The sequence below is a fragment of the Phyllobates terribilis genome, unplaced genomic scaffold (genome assembly GCF_046119375.1).
Source record: "Phyllobates terribilis strain yellow unplaced genomic scaffold, ASM4611937v1 Scaffold_35__1_contigs__length_13245226, whole genome shotgun sequence".
Taxonomy (NCBI): Eukaryota; Metazoa; Chordata; class Amphibia; order Anura; family Dendrobatidae; genus Phyllobates; species Phyllobates terribilis.
Genome location: NW_027362795.1, coordinates 3,321,112 through 3,336,436, shown reverse-complemented (window position 1 = coordinate 3,336,436; position 15,325 = coordinate 3,321,112). Strand labels below are relative to the sequence as shown.

Sequence of the window (15,325 nt, the reverse complement as noted above, 5' to 3'; positions counted from 1 at the left end):
CTGGATGCTGTACCTGCTGGCATACAAAAATATGGCGAAGCCCACATCAAAATTTTTGGTAAAAAATAATTAAAAAATAAATAATAATTTAGGGACGGCATCTTTATTAACCCCTCAAGTGTCATTTAGTGTTAAAATAAAGGATTTATTAAAAAAAAAATTGGCGTGGGCTCCCCCATAATTTTAGTCTCTAGCGGAGGTTAAGCAGACAGCTGGGGCAGATGTTTGAAGCCTGGGAAGGGGGTAGTACCCACGGAGCTTCCTAGGCTACTAATATCAGCCCCCAGCTGAATACCTAGCCTTTACTAGCTATTAAAATGGGGGACCCCCCAAAAAAATGACGTGGGTTCCCCTTATTTTAATAGCTAGCAAAGGCTAGGCAGACAGCTGGGGGCTGATATTAATAGTCTAGGAAGGGTGCCATGAATATTGGCCCCCTCCCAGGCTAGAAACAACAGCCCTCAGCCGCCCCAGATTTGGCACATCCTATTTGTGCGCCAAATCTGGCGCTTAGCCTCGCTCTTCCACGCTGCCCTGGTATGGTGGCAGGGGGTAATAGTGGTGGGGTTCATGTCAGCGCCAGCTGCCATGAAGCCCAGGTTAGTAATGATGGGCGTCTATAAGACACCCCCATTACTAACCTACAAAGTGTTAAAAAGAAAAAACACACACTACACCCAGAAAAAAATAATTTATTTGAAATAAAACACACCATTTTATTTAATTCTTAGTTTACTAAAAAAAAAAAAGTTACCTGTCCACGTTCCTGCTCTGATCTCCCATGCACAGCTGTCACATCTGGAGATGGTGACAGCTGTCATTGCTGCTGTAAGCTCACACTGCCGGGAACACGTCCGCTCCCGGCAGCGTGAGCCCCTGACTGAGGTCACCGGAGTGCATTCAGTCAGCGCAGCTCCGGAGACCTCCTTTACGGCACTGCTGTACCGTGGGAATTTCTCACGGTACAGCAGGGCCGTAATGGAGCTAACCGGAGCAGCGCTGCCTGAACTCCGGCGAACCCGCTTATGCAATGACGAGGCTGCTTTACAGCCACCGTCATTCTAGCGGCGGCAGCGGTTTAGAGCACTCACATTTTATGTGGCTGCTCTAAACTGGAGATCTCTATGGGACACTCTTGGACTACTACGGAGGGGTAAGGATAAGGTTGTGGTTTATTATTTTATATTTTATTACAGGAGATCGATGGCTTCGGGGAATTAGGTGTCTAGGTGAGTATAGGTGTAGTTTTTTATTTTTTACTTTATTTTAGGTGGCGATCGGCGGGGACAGGTAATGTATAAACTAATTTATTTTAGGCAACCACTGGCCACCAATGAAATGTATTTAAAATTTATTGGGGACCAAAAAAAAAATGGGGGCCTAAAAGAATAAAACATGTATAGGGGCAAAAATAACATATGGGGCAGTTTAAATAGCAGGATCAGACTGATGGGAACTACTGCTCCCATCGAGCTGATCCTGCTGGCGCGAGTGGACGGGGGACAGACATAGGCCGATAAGAGTAGTAGTGTCACATCGGCCTATGTCTGCCTGCACGCAGACACCCGCAAACACCTGCAGACACCCGCAAACACCCACAGACACCCGCAAACACCTGCAGACATCGTGCAGACACCTGCAAACACCCACAGACACCCGCAGACACCTCGCGCACACTAATCATCTCCATCCTCTTGTACCACCCCAGGTGCTCAGCCATGATCCAGGAAGACGGGAATGGTATGGGATTCTCGTCTTCCTGGATTGATGGGATGGTCTGGGAGGTGTGGCTGACCTATGTGGCCGTGGGAAAGTTCATGTGAGTTCATGCCGTCAAGCGTGAACTCACATGAACCCTCTGAGGGCACCGCGGCTACTTCAAATGAACAGCTGATCAGCATCAGCTGATACCTCAGCTGTTCATTTGAAATAACCGGCGGGAGAGCGCAGCACAGAACGGGAGAGCCCGCGGTGAAGTCTTTTTACTGCCGGCTTCCCCGCCCGGTTCCTTCGCTCCCCGCTCCTTGGTGCTACGCTCCCTGCCCGGTCCTAACTTACGATCGGGATGTGAGGTGGTGGGGGGAGCGGAGGATCGGGGTGGGAGGCTGCGGGGAAGCAGTATGGGGCTGTGTGATTGTTTAAAAACCAGCGGCTTTTTACCGCCCGCCAGGTATGCTGGGATGGCATTCTGATGACAGGCTGGATGGCAGCTGAGCGCTGCCATCCAGCTTGTCATCCTTCAGAGACACTGCAGAGCGCAGGCATTATGGGAACTTCCGATTCCGGTATCCGATATTCCAAAAGTATCGGAACTCAGTATCGGAACTCCGATACCGCGAATATCGGTCGATACCTGATATTACAGTATCGGAATGCTCAACACTAACCAGGACATGTGAAACTGGCCTAACACTGCGTGTGTGGTGCACAGATCATAGTTAGTCTGTAAGAGCCTGTAAGGGTATGTGCACATGATTAGCAATCGCTGTGTATTGGACGCAGTGCAAACCGCAGCGGCCAGATGTTAGAGCATAGTGGATGGGATTTCAAGAAATCCCATCCACTATGCGTCTCCGTGCATCTGCGGATTACCCGCGGACACGTACATGTGGCGCGTCTTCACAGACTGCAGCATGTCAATTTCTCTTGCGGAGACTAGCGACTCCGCAAGAGAAATTAGATCACTGTAATGTTTAGGATGCAGTGAATCCGCATGGTTCAATGAACACATGCGGATTCACCTGCGTGCAGCGCTTTGGACGCAGCATAAAGTATACTGCGTTCAAAGTGCTGCCAATACCGGCCGTGTGCACATACCCTAATGCGTCTCTAAGCACTTATTCTTAAGAATCAGAATCTTCTTCACCGCCAGCAGATGTCACAGCACTGACTGATGCAGAAAGGACATTTACAAGCAATATCAGATACTAGACAGTAACACAGGTCAGCAATAACCAGGAGTGAGCAGTCTGTACAGGAGCCGACACTCTGAGGACAGGGCAAAAAGCAATCTGTACTGCTTCAATAGATGCCTATACAGCTGTGTAATGAGGTTCTGGCTTTACAGTCAAAGGACTGGAGTTATAACAGTGAGAAAATTAGTATTAATTGCAAGAAGAGCCGTTTTTTGAGCCAAAAAGAGCCGGATCTTTTTGGTGAGCGGAGCCCAGTGAGCCAGATCTCCAAAAAAAGCCGGACTGCCCATCACTACAGCAGAGCCCTGCATCCACTGAGGCCCCTGATCATGTGACCCCTGACTCCTCCCCTCCTGTGACCTCATCACAGCTCCTGTGCGCACAGAGCAGCCATATATGTGGTGGCGGCTCTGCAGGTGGAGGTATGTGGAGATCCCCCATTACTGGCGCATTAACCCCTTTACCCCCGAGGGTGGTTTGCACTTTAATGACCAGGCCAATTTTTACAATTTTGACCACTGTCACTTTATGAGGTAATACCTCTGGAACGCTTCAACGGATCCCACTGATTCTGAGACTGTTTTTTCCTGACATATTGTACTTCATCATAGTGGTGAAATTTCATCGATATCACTTGCGTTTATTTGTGAAAAAAAAGGAAATTTGGCAAAAATTTAGCAATTTTCAAACTTTGAATTTTCATGCCCTTAAATCAGAGAGAGATGTCACACAAAATAGTTAATAAATAACATTTCCCACATATCTACTTTACATCAGCACAATTTTGGAACCAACATTTCTTTTTTGTTAGAGAGCTATAAGGGTTAAAAGTTGACCAGCGATTTCTCATTTTTACAATAAAATGTACAAAACCATTTTTTTAGGGACCACATCACATTTGAAGTCACTTTGAGGGGTCTTTATGACAGAAAATACCCAAAAGTGACACCATTCTAAAAACTGCACCCCTCAAGGTGCTCAAAACCACATTCAAGAACTTTATTAACCCTTCAGGTGCTTCACAGGAATTTTTGAAATGGGGAAGAAAAAAATGAACATTTAACTTTTTTCACAAATATGTTACTTTAGACCCCAATTTTTTTATTTTCACAGAGGTAACCGGAAAAAAAGGACAACATTTCTTGTGCAATTTCCCCTGAGCACGCAGATACCCCATATGTGGGGAAAAAACACTGTTTGGGCGCACGGCAGGGTACGGAAGGGAAGGAGCGCCATTAGACTTTTTGAATGTAAAATTTGCTTGAATAATTAGCGGACGCCATGTTTGAGGAGTCCCTGATGTGAAACCCCCATAAGTGACTCCATTTTGGAAACTAGACCCCTCAGGGAACTTATCTAGATGTGTGGTGAACACCTTGAACCCACAGGTGCTTCACAGAAGTTTATATAATTGAGCCGTAAAAATAAAATTTTCACATTTTTCCCACAAAAATGTTTTTCAGCCCCCAATTTTGCATTTTCCTAAGGGTAACAGGCACCATACCATTTGTTGAGTCGCTTCTCCTGAGTAAGCCAATACCCCATATGTGGGAGAAAACCACTGTTTGGGCGCACGGCAGGGCTCGGAAGGGAAGGAACGCCATTTGACTTTTTAATTGTATAATTTGCTTGAATAATTAGCGGACGCCATGTTGCACTTGGGGAGCCCCTGATGTGCCTAAACAGTGGAAACCCCCCACAACAAACACCATTTTTGAAACTAGACCCCTCTGGGAACTTATCTAGATGTGTGGTTAGCACGTTGAACCCCCAAGGTGATTCACAGACGTTTATAACATGGAGCCGTGAAAATAAAAAAATCAAACTTCTTCCACAAAAATGATGTTTTAGCCCCAAATTTTTTATTTTCACAAGGGTAAGAGAAATAAATGGACCTCAAAAACTTTTGTGCAATTTCTCCTGAGTACGCCAATACCCCATATGTGGGGAAAATACAGTGTTTGGGCGCACAGCAGAGTTCAGAAGGGAAGAAGCACTGTGTGACTTTTTGAACGCAAAATTGGCTGGAATTGAGAGCGGATGCCATGTTGCTTATGGAGAGCCCCTGATGTGCCTAAACAGTGGAAACCCCCCACAAGTGATCTCATTTTGGAAACTACACCTCTCCAGGATTTTATCAAGGGGTGTAGTGAACATTTTAAACCCAGAAGTACGACACAGAATTTGATAACATTAGGTCATCATATTGAATAAGTTGTCATCAGTCTTGAGCACAAGTGCTCTCTACTTGAGTTTGCATCGGGTACTCAGGTATGCTCTAAGTATCGCGGGTGCTCGAGTAACATGCTCGAGTCACTGCCCCGCATGTTTCACGGTTATTAGACACCCAAAAAAACCCCGCAGGGTTCACTCATGCATGGCAAGCAATCCCCGCAAGTTTTTTTGGGCCGTGAAGCATATGGGGTGGAAACTCAAGCATGTTACTCAAGCACCCGCGATACTCAGTGCATACCCAAGCACCCAGCACTCAAAGCGAGTCAACACAAGCACAACCCTAACCCTAGCATTACCCTAACGCTAGAGTTTATTTTTTACGCCTTTCCTCGTGCGGTATAAGGGATTAGATGACTTTATTCTTCGGGTCGGTGCGATTACAGCGATACCAGATTCATATCGGGTTTTTATGACTGACAGCTGTCACACACTAAAGACGCTTTTTTTTGCAAAGACTATTTTTTGCATTGCCATATTTTGAGAGCTATAATTTTTGCATATTTCGTCCGACAGAGTCATGTGATGGATTGTTTTTTGCGGAACGAGTTGATGTTTTTATTGGTACCATTTTCAGGCACGTGACATTTTTTGGTCGCTTTCTATTCTGATTTTTGGGAGGCAGAATAAACAAAAACCAACAATTCAGGAATTGTTTTTTGTTTGTTTTTTTATGCCGTTCCGCGTATAGTGAAATTGATAATGCAGCTTTATTCTTCGGGTCAGTACATTTACCGCGGTACCACATTCATATAGTTTTTTATGTTTTGGAGCTTTTACACAATAAAAACTATTTTATAAAAAAAATATTTTTTTTGTATCGCTTTATTCTGAGAGCTACAACTTTTTTTATTTTTCGGCTGATGGAGATGTATGGCGGCTTGTTTTTTGCGGGACAAGATGACGTTTTCAGCGGTATGATAAAGCATCATTTTTTGCTTTTTTTTTTTTTTTTTACAGTGTTCACTAAAGGGGTTAACTAGTGGCATAGTTTTATAGGTCAGGTCGTTCCGAACGCAGCTATACTAAATAAGTGTACTTTTTATTATTTTGTTTTTTTAATAATAATATTTATTGATGGGTATATTATATTTTCATTTTTTTTTCTTTTTTTTATTATATTTTTACAATTTTTTTCTTTTTTTTTTAACTTTCTTACACTTTTTTTGCCTTTACATTGTGCCATTATGGAACTTTCCCTTTTTGCAGCCTGATCGGCTGTATAGCATAGAGAGCAGCAGCAGCTCCCTATTCTATGCAGCCTGTCAGCGCTGCACACAGGGAGGTTACTTTGATCATGCACTGCGCATGACCAAAGTAACTTCCTGCCTCCTGTTGACCCGGATGTTGTCATGACGACATCGAGTCGTCATGACAACATCCGAGACCATACTCAGATGCCACGGGATGCCGGGAGAGGAGGTGAGTACCGGTGCTTACTTCCGCAATGCTGCGATCGACTTCGATCACAGCATTGAGGGAGCTAATGTGCCGGGAGCAGTGCGGGACCGCTCCTGGCACATAGCACTGGGTGTCAGCTGTGACAATCAGCTGACACCCGGCGGCGATCGCCCCGCACTGCTTGTGTGCGGGCGCCATCGCCACACGCGTAATAGTACATAGCTGGTCTATAAAGCCCAGGGCGCAGCTACGTACTATTACGGGCAAGGTCATAAAGGGGTTAATACTAGAAATATATTACTCAGGGGATATCGCAGCCAATTCCCACAAGAATAATCCTGGGAACACAGAATTAGATGATTATTTCTCAGCAGTTTCTATAGGACTTAATACATTTCTGATTCTGGAGAGTAATATAAATACTTCAGAAAACAGAGCAATAAAGTTCAGAGAAGAAGCTTCATAGAAACACAATGAAGTTACAGACGTCATTTAACCCTTTGGGATTGATTCCAGGGAGTAAATCCAGAACACGTCTCTGTAGAAGTTTACAACGTTGTGATTGTGAATCCGCTGCGGTCGTCTCTTCTAACACCGACTATCAGAGATCAGAACTTTTATCACCATCTCCAAGAAATGTCTGGCCACGGTGGTCTCACCAAACTTCTGCTCTTCTTCATTCTTTTCTTGCAGGGGCTGCAGTGGATTTCATCCTAGATTCATGGAGCCGAATAGAGGAGCCATGTTCCTTCAGTCTGATTGTAATTGATCATTACATTTGTCCAACGTCCACATTACCACAAGGATCTTTACTGAGTAAATCACATCAGAACTGTAGCTGGTAAAATAAACCACCCATTTCCACAGGTGTCCCATCTAATTGGTGGGAAAACTGTCACCTGTAATAATCCTCCAACAGTTCTGGCATGACAAACACAGAAAAGTGCCCCTTTATGGATATGAAAGAAAGTCTGTTTAGACACTTAAGCTTAATAGTATCAGCTCTAATCAAATGGTTAGAAAGTGATTTACCCTGAAGATTCACAAATTGTGGGGTTGTTTTAAAAATGTTACATTTAGGGTGTTTTTGTGAAGGAATCATGTATTGCTCCCATAGTACAGTGCCTTTTCTTGGCCCCCACACACAGTATACTATTCCCCTAGTATCGCCATCCACCCACACACTGTATAATGTTTCGACTTTACCTCTATCCCCAATTTTATTTTTTTGGAGTGTTTTTCATGTATTATATGGAAACCTATGCGAAAATGCTTAAAAAAAATCCCATCATATCCAGAGAGAAAAATACATTGTACATGGAGAATTTGGCATTAAATATCTCTTGTCTTGGTGTTCTTACAAACAAGCTTTTATAAATGTCTCAAATTTCTATGTCTGAATCAGACATTAGATCCAATGTGATAGAACATTACAGTCCGGGGAAAACGGGGCACATTCACATAGACTGCCGGTGGTGATGTAGTCAGTGACGGACTTCGGCCAAATATGTTTCTAGAACCAAAGTAGAAGATGAAGATGTCGTCCTCATCATGAAGTAATTATTTCTCATGTCACTTGAAATGAATATCTCCTGCAGTATTGCTAATGCCGATTCCAGTGTCGGTAAATGAGACGAGAATTAGCTTTATGGAAGATGAGTCTTGGAGAAACGTGTTCAGCTACAGACTCCAAGGAAGAAACTGCTTGTTGTCTGTGGCCTAAAATATATAGGTTTTATTACTAGATGTAAAGAAGAAATCTAAATACTGTAAAATAATATATCTCATCATATGTTTCCCCTTATTATCTCCAGTAATTGTATTATTACACAGGATTTTTATGATGTTACATCGGCTCATCTTCTCCTCATTCAGGTCTCTACAATATCGGATCCTCTCAATGAAGATCTTCTATAGAAGATAATTTTCCTGATTTACCAATCAAAGATGGATATGGACAGAGACAAGATGGTGGAGAGGATATTACACCTCACCCTGGAGATCCTCTTCCGGCTTACTGGAGAGGTGAGAGATTCTGATGACGTCACATTACATCATTCTTATCTATGGGAATAACAGATGGACAGAACTGGAGAGGTGAGGACTCTGGAAATGTCTGTAGTGAGATTTTTTACTGTGTCTCTCCATAACCAGGATTACACAGTAGTGAAGAAGACCTCTAGTGAGCGCTGTCAGGACCCTGTGTCTGAGGGATGGGGAAGACCCCTGAGCCCAATCACGGGGCCTCCATCTCACCCCTTGATACATGAGGACATCAATGACCAGAAGATCCTAGAACTCACCTACAAGATGATTGAGCTGCTGACTGGAGAGGTGACACTGCTGGGAATGCTGGGACATTATACAGTAACGCTATGGAGGGATCGGGGGGATGACAGTATCATTGTATGTGTCAGGTTCCTATAAGGTGTCAGAATGTCGCTGTCTATTTCTCCATGGAGGAGTGGGAGTATTTAGAAGGACACAAAGATCTGTACAAGGACATCATGGAGGTTCCCCAGCCCCTCACATCACCAGGTAATAGACAGGACTAAACACACACGGCCTATAATTCTCTGTATGTAAAGAATGAATTCAGTCCCTGTATGTGTTTCCTCCAGGTCTATCCAGTAAGATGACAACATCAGAGAGATGTCCCCGTCCTCTTCTTACACAGAACTGTAAGCAAGAAGATCCCAATGTTCCTCAGGATCATCAGGTAGATGGAGAGAAGGTGTCATGAGATCTCCCCTATGATGTGTAGACGGCTGTGAAGGTCTCGTGCTCAGTCTTGTTTTATCCACCAGTATTATATGTTTTATACTTGTGTAATGAGAACGGTGGAGATGGCAGGATTAGAGCTGATCATTGATGTGACGTCTCCATCTGTCTGTGACTTTTACAGTATTTGTTTCAGGGTGAAGATCTGACCCATATTGATACTACAGAGACATATGTGAGGGGTGATGAGTGGTGTAAAGAGGAGATTCCTACATATGACTACCCAGGTGAGTAGTATCCACTAAATGCAGAGAAGTTACAGATTCTTCGCAATCACCGGCTGTGGTTTATTTATCGATCATGTAGTCCGGCCGTATCGTTTGATCACCATTTTGCCAATAGAAAACGACATTCTCCTCCTCCCAAAACTGTTCAAATGACTTAGGTCATTGAAAGCACTTTTCTATAGAACTTAACCTGGAGGATCCACCTACCCACTGGGATTAGAAGACACTGACTCTTATCTGCCCAGGTCTTTAAACCACAAAGCCAAATGACAGCGTATGTAGAATGTTCTGACAAGTGAGAAAATCACTTGAAGAAAAATATTATGATGGGCCTGTAAGAGAAAGCGGAGGGTAATGATGCTGTTGGCTTCCTAGATCCCTGATATCTTATTGGATGAATCTACCTTCTCTCCCTTCTGTGCTGCTGAATGTGCTCATATGATTCCTACAAGACCAGGTCCAGTCTTTCTGGCCAACCTTCACTTTTATTAAAGACAACATTAAATGTGCAGTGACGGCCAAGTGTGAATTTCTGTACAATAACAAAAGAGTTTTCTTTTATTCTGACTTTTCAATTTCTTTTAAAACCGACTAACTTCAAACAGGATTGCGATAAATTACACAAAAAAACATTACACCTGGGCCATGATATATCTCTAAGCTAAATTTAAGACACCTCATCTCTGCAGTATTATAAAAAGTTCTCTTTGAACGTCTAATATTTCTTCTTGAAACTCATCTGACAGAAAATATTGTCCCTTACGATAGTTTAGATTGCCAAGAGCCACCGAGCCCCATACTCTAATTACCCCAGAGAGGTTTCACCACTAGTTACTCATTTTTTACAGATGAAGACTGTTGAGTTTGATCATTTCAGTAGATATGTTAGAGTTTATAATCACAGTTTTTGAGTACAGTAGTTAGTGCCCAAAATCCTCTGATTTAACCCCTTTCTGCAGCCAGTTTTTTGTTCCTAATCAGGCCCCATTTTTTCAAATCTGACGTGTGTCACTTTATGTCGTGATAACTTTGGAATTTTTCACAAAGGATAATAAGCCTTGCTCGTCACACTTTCACCCCTCTACATGGACCTGGACATACACAGAGACCCCCAAGCTTGGACCTTGGTGTTACCTGCTCTTCTGTAGTGTGACATGGCAAGAAGAATAGTCAGGTAGCCGAGTCAGAACAGAGAGGGCATAGAAAATACAAAATCAGAAGACACAAAAGTAGTCAGTAAACGGGCCGGGGTCACAACAGGAAACAAATACACAAGCCGGGAGCTGAGCACAGAGGACTGAACCAGAGGAGAACAAGGCTGTATCTGGCAGCTTCCAGCAATATGCTTCCAGCTTTAGTAGGGTGCGGTGCTTTCCAAATGGCTGAAGCAGGGAGCAGATTACTCCAGCTGGACAGCACACACACGCATACAGCCAGACTGGATGGTACTACTGGTCCCAGGCATCCTAATCTTAGTGGCTGGACAGAGCCTGCGCCGCCCAGAGCTTCTGACGTCTCCTCCATCACCAGCGCCGCCTGCAGGATGAATAAGGCGGCGCCTGGTGAGAGACGCAGACGTTGCAGGAGCAGATCCCAGAGGAGATGCGACCCACCATTTACAGAAGCCCTAATATGACATAATAACAAAAAACCAGAGCAGTAGAAATCCCCATAAAGTGACTCCATTTTGGAATTTATAACCAGTCAGTGAATTAATCTATAGGAGTAGTGACTATTTTGACTCCACAGTGTTTTTCTGGAAATTAGCACGCAGTGGATGCTGGAGAGTGAAAATTACAAATATGCCATTTGATTGCCCAACACATAGTGCCCAGATTGTGCTCCAGGAGGTTTTTCTCACTATAGTAATGTCAAATACATGGATGATAAATGTGTTTTGGGCGCACTGCAAGGCTCAGAAGCGAGGGGGAAACTTAACTTTGGGAGAGTGGATATTGCTGGATTGGTTTATGGAAGCCATGTTGCTTTTCAAGAGCCTTTGAGCCACTAATAATGTGGAAACCTTTGTTTTTCCACTGACAGATGATGGACCTGAGTGGGGACTTGTTTTTTGTGAGATGAGTAGAAGTTTTTATTGATATTATTTTTGCCTACATAACATTGTTTGGTGGCTTTTTATTCCATATTTGGGAGACAGAATTAACAAACAGTTGGACACCACGATCCACTGCTTCATCCTATGAGGTTTTCTATCAGACTGTGAACTGTCATTGTCTTGTTTGTCTTGTGAATAATTCAGTATTTTGGAGTGCATTTTTTTCCTTGTTTTTGACGCTGCGCTTTTTGTGTCTTTTTGGTACGTCATGTTATAAATAAAGCAGATTTGTTTTTGATACTTTCTGGTATATAGCTTTAACAAAACTTAATATTGATACAGTCGTGTGCGGATGCGTTTTTAACGCATTTACGCAGCATGTGTGGTTTTTTACCTGCATATTTTTTGCATCAATGGCAAGTCTATGGAAATAATCCACACATAAAACGATGTACACCCAACATGTACGGCTGGTCAGTTTATGCAGCCTAAACAAAGCACAGAGGGTGTGAGATTTCTATGACTCCATCCACTCTGCTGGACTTGTAAGACGCTACGTTTTTTACGCTCTGACAATACGCAGCATCAAAAACTCACCAAGCGCCTATTATGGGAACCCAACCTTATGTGTCTGTTTTATCATTTTTTGCATTCTCTGGCAGTTTCTGTGATCTGCTTAAGAAAGCACCACGTACATATGTTATACTGTTTTACATCTTAATCTTTTCCACAAGCCATACAGATATAGTTGGATACAGGAAATTGCAGCTCACATATGAAGTGGACTTTCTCTTCCTGCCAGATGACCATTAAAAATTATTTTTCTGCATTTCAAAAACTGCCCTCAAATACATGGCATGTCAAGATCAGGCAAAAATGACTCATTACAAGAAGAAAGAAAATACAGTCTCCTGGAAAAATAACGCTATAACAGGGTGCATTTAAGGAAATAGGAAAACTTTCTGTACAGATCTGTCCCTACTGCACATTTCAAATCTCCAGAGAAGAGATGACAGGACCAAAGTCACCTGGGATTTTATAACCACACAGCAATAAGCAGCCATTTCTAGAATCCTCTCCGTGACAGGGAAGGCTACTGTATACCGCAGTGACTTCCACAGCAGACCTCTCCAGCAGGGAGATGGATCCACAAACTTATAGGCAAAATGTCCTGATCTGCATGGACAACAATCTGCAAACCAAGCTGGATCTCAGCAGTGCTAACGCTAATGGGTTCACTGTCACTCTTAGCAGGCAGGGTCTCCAAGGGTTTTGGATGGAAAGAGGCAGATACAATGATGGCATGTTGTTAAGTCTGTAAACAGTCCAGGAGCAGTTATATGCCCCCTGGAGCCTCTTCCATATTTTCAGCTTCATTAGTGGCGGCTGGAGACCAGACCTGTAACCTTTGACATCTTCTTAGTGGGCTGTCGCTGCTCAGCAAGAGGGGGTCCTTCCCGCTCTGCAAGGTGCTGGTCCGTGTCCTGAGCAGTTGAGGAAGCCGTGGCTTTCGGAGTTTTTTTTAATATTTGTCACTTCTGTTTCTATTTGCTGCTGTGTACAGATGTGGTTCTCCTTGTATTGGTTTGCCTTCACCACTTGCTGTTCAATCCCCATTAAAATGGCTTCACAACCATCACACCACTCTTGAAGGGTTTTCACAATGCTACTTATGTCCTTCTTGGGAATGTCCCGTCCAATGCAGAAATCAACTTCTAGCACATGATTGCGTTGATCCAGTTTGCCCTGAATGATGTCTGTGTAAACTGCTTCTATGATTAAATCCTCCAACTCTCGGAGGTTCCTCATGTCTAAATCTTTCAGGAGCACAGAGTATGGAATGCACTTCATCCTGGACACAAGGCTCACAATTGTCAGGTGTTTCAGCTTGTTTTTCTGTACAGCCGAAAGTTCTGGCAAATTATCTTTTAATGCAACATAATCTGGATATGTCCCATAGGCAAACAAATTTAGGAGCTGTAAGTAGCCAGAATGTGAACGGTCTGCAAGCTCTTGTACTGTGGGTAAATTTAGAAGTTCTCCGAATACATAGACTCCTGGGGTGTCTAATACTTGGTTGATAAGGGCTGGAAGAGCTGAGCCTTTAGTGCCTTTGGCTAGTAAGATGAATTGCTCCAGGACACTACTGGTTGGCTTCTGTACTTCTGCCATACTACAGCTATGGGTCTAAGAGCTTATGACTTCACTGTTCTGGTCTGAACACACTCCATCCGGGTCTACCGTGTGGTTGTCAGGCAGCCATGACAGCGCCAGGTCCGCTGGAATTAACAATTCAGTATTTTAACGTAACTTGCCATTTTTACTGACAGTTTAAGTAGAAATGTTCAAAAATATTAAATTCAAGGATATTTTATTCAAAAATAATAATTGTTTTTTCTTGGCAGATGACTGTACCAGAAGATCAGAGGGACAGCTGGCATCATCAATTTTTAAATCAGATAGTCTTGAGATCCCAGAGGATATAATTGAAGTGAATGCCATTACCCCGGATATACCATCATCCCTTCACTGCAAAGATCTGTCATCTGATCCTTTGAAACAGGTCCTGTCTTATGATTCATTACTGAATACTAAAGAAAAGCAAAGTCACAAAATAAGCATTAAAAAACGAACTGCTCCTAAAGCAAATAAGTCATTTTCACAATCAGAATATGGAAATAGTTTTCCCCTTGAAAACATCAAAAACATTCACACAGCAGAGAATATATTTTCATGTTCCAAGTGTGGGAAATGTTTTAACCAGAAATCAAATCTTGTTAGACGCCAGAGAACTAACACAGGGGAGAAGCCATTTTCGTGTTCAGAATGTGGGAAATGTTTTCCACAGATATCAACCTTTATCAGACATCAGAAGACTCACACAGGAGAGAAGCCTTTTTCATGTCCAGAATGCGGAAAATGTTTTACAGAGAAATCAAATCTTGCTACACATCAGAGAACCCACACTGGGGAGAAGCCTTATTCGTGTTCAGAATGTGGGAAATGTTTTAGCTTGAAAGTGCATCTTGATAGACACCACAGAACTCACACAGGGGAGAAGCCTTTTCCATGTTCAGAATGTGGGAAATGTTTTAGCTGGAAAGCGCATCTTGATAGACACCAGAGAACCCACACAGGGGAGAAGCCTTTTTCATGTTCAGAATGTGGGAAATGTTTTAACCGAAAAGCGCATCTTGATAGACACCAGAGAATGCACACAGGAGGAAAGCCCTTTTCCTGTTCAGAATATGGAAAATGTTTTATGAAGAAATCATCTTTTCTTAGTCACCAGAGCAGTCACTCAGGGGAGAAGTCTTTTTCATGTTCTTAATGTGGGAAATGTTTTACTTGGAAATCAACTTATAAAGAAACCTGTCACCAGCAAAAACACTATTAAACCTGCAGATATGGGCTTAATCTGTAGGTTAATAGCATTACTAACTTGTCCGGAGCTTGCATGTAGTATGCTCCCCGGCAGCATTCGCTTTCAGTAAGTGGGGGCGGCGCCAGCGCAGGTTCAGTCGCCGCTATGAGAATACGGAGGGGCGTCTGTAACCGCACACCCAGCCCTGACTGACACTGGCTCTGCATTGGGGCCGGCTGTCAGTCAGTGCCGGGGTGTGGTTACAGCCACAGCCCCCAGATCAGTGATTGAACCAGCGCTTTCACTGCCCCACTGACTGAAACCGAATGCTGCTGGGGAGAATAAAGTT

The 15,325-nt window shown here is 43.3% G+C and overlaps 1 pseudogene; it reads right to left on the bottom strand.

Moving 5' to 3' along the window:
* Positions 1 to 12,964: 12,964 nt before the first annotated feature.
* LOC141182666 (COP9 signalosome complex subunit 7b pseudogene) lies at positions 12,965 to 13,784 on the bottom strand (annotated as a pseudogene).
* Between the last annotated feature and the right edge of the window lie 1,541 nt (positions 13,785 to 15,325).